The sequence below is a fragment of the Sus scrofa genome, chromosome 4 (genome assembly GCF_000003025.6).
Source record: "Sus scrofa isolate TJ Tabasco breed Duroc chromosome 4, Sscrofa11.1, whole genome shotgun sequence".
Taxonomy (NCBI): domain Eukaryota; kingdom Metazoa; phylum Chordata; class Mammalia; order Artiodactyla; family Suidae; genus Sus; species Sus scrofa.
In genome coordinates, this window is record NC_010446.5 from 78008597 (window position 1) to 78014753 (window position 6157).

Sequence of the window (6157 nt, forward strand, 5' to 3'; positions counted from 1 at the left end):
GGAATCTGAGTTTGTTGTCACCACAGCAGGAAACCACCTGCTTCTGGGGGCGGGGGGGTGGTTACTTACAGTTTAGGGCAGATCTTCCCAAGGAAATGCCTAATTGAGTCAAGTTCATGCTGTAGCACATACCAGGGACACTGGTTGAGAGGTGAGGGTTGTGAAGGGAGTCTCGGAGAGATAACAGTGAAGCTGACGGTGTCCGTGTTCAGGTAAGTGGATTGGGAGGAGTTCCTGAAAAAAACCAACGCAGTTATTTGCAGCTTTACCTGTCTGGACAGGATGCCTCGGACTAGTAAAGCCATGTGAACAACGGCTCTGCAGTGGTCAGGCCATGTCGATTTATACTGCAGACTGGGTGGGGCTGGTTTCTGCTCTCTAAGGGAAATTCACAGACTTTCTGCTGTGAACATAAGGAATCCTGAGGCCCTAGAGCTGACAGAGATGGCCTCAGGAAAGGTGTGGCACAGGTAGCCAGAGGCATCAGGAGTTCCTGGGCGTGGGGACATAGAGTGTTTTCAGAATGTGGTGGGGGCAAGTGGTCATCTCCCAAGGACAGCGGCATCGGCCTGGACACCATGGAAAGGGCTAATTACAGGCACCTGCCCTCACCCTTGACAGAGGGAAATGCGAGCCTTGAGTCAGTGAAACGGATGACCAAGGCGTCGGGGCAGGACCCGAGGGAAGGGGGTTGAAGGAGAACCAGAGCTGCCAAACGCCGAGCACGTGTGACCTTGGAACAGCTCCCACCACAAGGCGGGTCACTGGACTTTGATTTTACTGAAGATTCCAGAAAGTTAAATAACTTGTCCACCATCACCCAGCTGGCCAACAGGACAGCTAGAATTTACACCAAGTCTCTCTGACTCCAGAAGCCTTAGTTCTCCCACCAATTACGTGGAGCCTGATCCCTGACAGACAGAAACATTGGATCTGAGTTGGGGGTGAAGCTGGAGGTGGGGATGAGCAAGGGGGTTGGGGGCGGGGGAGGGGGGTGCGTGGCAGGCAAAGGCCACCAGGTTGGAAACTGGGAGGAGACCAGTTTAAGGAACCATTTCAAAGAGTAGAATTAGTACAACTTGGATCAGCTCAGACAGCCGACCCCAGGGTTCATCCATGCAGGTACCACCCGTGATCATTTTTACTCCAGATGAAAGACCGCAGAAGCCTAGCTGACCATCAAATGTGGGCCTCACAGAGGCTGGCCACCCCACCATCAGCCAGGGGCAGGGAGGTTTCAGAGGAACAAGGAGGGAAACAAATTTGTCAAAGTCATTTTACAAACTAGAAATACAACCTAAATTATTACGTTCACAGCAATCTCACTTGTTATCATTGCAAATGAGCTATAGGATGAGCTGGGTCAGTTCACAATGGACAAGATGCATCCACATGGATTAAATTTTCATTGTCCTGTTCAGTCGATGCACACACAAAAGAATCAAGGACTCAACACTGACACCTTGGAGTGAAAATGAAGAGGTGGCCATTCCGATAGAAATATTTTCAATCTGGAAAAACATACCCCGTGAAGCACTCACTCTCCCCAGTATGGATGGGGAAACTGAGGTACAAGGCAATTCCTCAAGCTGGAGCTACACAGTAGCTCAGCAGCCGAACTTGGATCTGAATTCTGCCCCTGAGAGTCTGGACCCCACAGCTGTAAGTACTATGAATTGTGTTAACACCCAAACCCTGTGACAGCTTTTCCTGAATTAATGGCAATTATTTTTTGTCTTTTTAGGGTCGTACCTGTGGTATAGGGAAGTTCCCAGGCTGGGGGTCAAATTGGAGCTGCAGCCGCCGGCTTACACCCTGGTCACAGCAACACCAGATCTGAGCCACGGTCTGCAACCTACACCACAGCTCCCAGCAATGCCGGATCTTTAACCTACTGAGTGAGGCCAGGGATCAAACCTGCATCCTCATGAATATTAGGGGGATTCGTTTCCTGATGTGCCACAATGGGAACTCCCTGTTTTCATACTTCTGATAAGTCTTTGTTTCTCCTGAAAAATGGACGTTTGCAATCATTGGACAGGCCTTAAATGGACTGCATATGCATTTATGGAGATGACTGATCTTAACCCAGACCCCAGTCCTAAAACTCCCACTGGTAGCCACTCCACCTTGAAAAATCCTACTTAATAGGCAAATCTTTTTTTTTTTTTTGACTATGCCCATGGCATTCAGAAGTTCCCCAGGCCAGAGATCGAACCCATGCCACAGCTGTGAAAATCCCAGATCCTTAACTGATAGGCCACCTAACAGGCAAATCATTGAGATTTTTTTTCCCCAAAAAACATGTAAAACTATGATTCATAATAGCAGAAACCGTAGGTGAGATATTTGGTATAGAGCTAAATACGTCTGCATCTGAATGAATACAGTTTTTTTTACTTTGCATCCAAAGGTTTTGGCACTAAGTAGGCAGAGCCTAATATTACAGCCTGACTCATGTTTGATAATGTTATACAGATTTAGAGGAGCAAATTGGCCAAGACACAGTTTTTCCAAACTGCTGCAGTAATCGAATGCTAATTTCTCCACTGCAATTACACTTGGATCGGGCCCTAAACAATGAGCGAATCCACTTTTCAACAGCCTTTTTTAGCCTCTTCCTATGACTGAATTACACTCATTCCCACGGTGCTCCTGATTCCAAACTCATTTCCTATCATTGTGCATATCGTTTTCCGGAACATTCCCTCAGGATTTTGAGGCTGTCTCTGTACTTGGCTCTTGCAACACCTGATCTGTTTGGGGCACACGGTGTAAGGGCAGGTCAGACCACAGAGACACTCTAGCAGGAAGGCTGGTTTGCAGGATCTGTGGGGAGGGACTCAGGAAAGGGCCGGGAGGGTTTCATGGATTTCACAGACCACAACGTCTCAACCACTCATTTTAATTTGTTTTCTTCCATCTCTTCTGCACTCATGATTCTTTCCAGTCAAGCCTACACAATGTTCTATTTGAAAATAAATTGTCCAATTTATCCTCTGATTGAATCTGGTCAAAAGCTCTGGTTGGTCAATTTATAATCAATTTTCCTCTGGCCTCTATTTTGCGGACCCAGAAAATTTTCGCTTAATAATGTCCTTCAATCGTCCTCAAATATTTGAAGACTTTTCCTAAAAATACTGGTAATAAAGTTTACTCATTTTTTTTAGCTTTGGGAAATCCAGAGACGTGACCAGGAAAAAAGCGTGGCATCCAGCTGTCGTGGACAGTGCCATTTCTCCCATGGGTCATCAGCTACCATCTGGCAGATTCCTGGGGGATGTCCCCTCAAGCGGGGGGCCTGCTCCCCTCTGCACTGTTCCCTGGTAACTGTGGACCGCTGACTGGGAAGCGGTCAAGGGGACACAACATCCCCCTGAGAGGTTGCAAAAGGGCAGGAGGCTGGAAAAGACAGGCCCCAGCAGCAGTCTCAGTAGGTGTCTGGTTCTACGACAGGATGCGTTCCAGCCACATGAACTGCCACCTTGGCAGGTCCACCCAGAGCTCCAAACATGGTTTGGGGTTGTAACCCTGGAGGAGGATACCCATATTAAACTAACTCTCGGAGTTCCTGGAGTGGCTCAGTAGAAATGAATCTGACTAGTATCCATGAGGATGCAGGTTCCATCCCAGGCCTCTCTCAGTGGGTTAAGGATCCGGCATTGCCTTGAGCTAAGGTGTAGGTCGCAGATGTGGCTCAGATCCAGTGTCGTTGTGGCTGTGGTGTAGGCCAGTGGCTACAGCTCCATTTGACCCCTAGCCTGGAAACCTCCATATGCCGTGGGTGTGGCCTAAAAAGACACAAAAAAGAAACCGACTCTCCATTCCTCCCCATTCCTCCACCCTAACCCCAGCACCTGCAAGCCGGGATGCTCAACACGTCGTCACACCTGACAGTCAAGCAGCAGCTTCAAAGAAAATACCCAAAGCTGCAGGTAGGGAGCACCCCAAAAGGACCCCAGCTCCAGAGACAAGTGGATGGAGCTGGAGAAAGGAAGGAAAGGACCAGGAAAAGGCTGGATTCTAGATCAGGGGCAAAGTAGAGCTTCAAGCAGGAAGTCTAGCGTTCAGCTCAGCTTGATTTTCTGTCATTTGCAGAGAATTATTGTCTATGATGATTCTGCCGGAATCAAGATTTTCAGAGACTGGAGGTCACAGGTGGGGACGTTGTCCCCACGAGGGAACCACAGGCTGCAGCGTGCTGCTACTGGGAGCTATGCGGTCTTGAAGGACTTCTTAACCTTCCTTGGCGCCATTTCTCCCGCTGAATCAGGCAAGGATTTCATCCCATTCAATGTTTGCTCCCTTTCCCCCTGGGAACAAAAGGCCTGATCTCCCATATACACCCTCCAAACAGCTCCCAGCTGCCCTTTCACCAGCGCCATACCCAGCCTGGACCCCTTCAGATGCTGGGCTTTTGGCGGGCGGGGCTGGGAACCACTCTGCGGTCAACCAGCCCAAGGTCAGTCTCTTCCCTGCCAGGTGCCCCCAACAGCACCCACGGAGAAAGAGGATGTCCCAGGAAGGAGACAGTGAGGTGGAAGTTTGCATGGGGGACACGTGGGAAGTGCCAGCAGTGTCAGGCCCGGTGTGGAGGGGACCTGCCAACAAGGCTTAAGGCCACGCGGTCCCTGCAGAGACTCAGCCGAACCCCAGGGGCGCTTTGGAGCCAGTGGCCCACAGAGCTTTGGAGCTTGGAAGCCCCCGGGCTGGGCCTTTAACCCCATCCTCCATCGAGCTGCAGGTGCGTCCTGAGACCTCAGCAGCCCGTGGAGGGCGAGCCCCAGCCCGGGGGCTCCCTTCGGCAACCGGGGGAGGGGCTGCGGGTGCTTCTGCCCGGGTATCCCTACCCCCAGCCCTGCACCTCCTGGCAGTGGTATCCACGCTGGGGCTTAAAGGGTGGGGAGAATCTAAGAAGGAGGTGGGAGATTCCCCGCCCCCGCCCCCGCAGGAAGGAAACAGCACAAGAAGAGAAGAATAGATGAATAGAGCCTGGGGGGCGCAGGATGGGCCTGGGGCTGCGGGGCAGGCAGGGGTGGGGGGGTGGGGAGGCTGAGATCCGGAGCGCCTGGGGTCTGCAGGAAGCTGTGCTAGTGTGCAGATGATGCGGGGCATGAAGTCTGATGAGCTAAGATTGGAATTTAGCCTATAAACTCTGTTCCACTTAATTGTCTCTCATTAGGAAAAAAAATGACACCTTATGCATAAATGACACCTACACACTGATAAGTATTACCAGGGTCCTCAAGTTCTAGCTCCTGAGTTGTTCAGCTGCTAGAGGCAATTGTGATTTAACTCATCTTTATCCATATGCTATGGGTCTTCCAGTGCCTTCTCCTATAGGTATTAGGCTTCTCAGAGGGACCCGTGTTCTTCTGGAGGCCTCTCACTCTTAAGAATTCCCACTTCCATGGCCCCAGGCATGTGCTGGCCCTGTTCATGAGACTGTCCCGGTGTGCACACCACTGGGCTCTCCACAGAAGTGACAGCCACAGGATCAAAGCCAGGTCATCCTGCCCACAGGCCTGTCCACCTCCTCTTCATAGTCCAGGGTTGCAGGGTAGAAGGTGGCTGGGGGTGGGGAAAGGAATAAATACTCCTGGTACATGCAGAGATTTAACATATCTTTTAAAATATATTTATGACTAAAATGTTTGACAGGCTCGTTATTATCAAAGAATCTTGAGCAAATCCCTTTGATTCACACTGTATGTCTTTTGAAAAATATGTGAAACTTCATCTAGCTTTATAAGAGTCACTTTAGCAACAATTGGGTAAAGAATATCATATTATAAATGCTTACAGTTTTGTTACTAATTCATAAACTATTCATTTGGTTTAAAAAGTCAGAGTAATAAACAGATAGGATTTCGACTATATAATTTACAGTAATAGACTCAATCTCTTTTGTCTCCGTGGAAAAGCTGGAGAAATGCAGAGCATGTGACTACGTTTAATAGGCATAGGAAATAGCTCGGCTTTATTATATTTCATGAAGGACACAGGGAAAAAAGTCTCTGCCACGTTTGTGTTGTCTGACCTCTAGTGGAAATCACAACGATGATGTGTGTTATTATTTGATATCTGGTTGCATTTTTTCTTGCAAATTATTCTTCATTGTCACACAAATACATTAGCAAGTAAACAGAAAAAATTG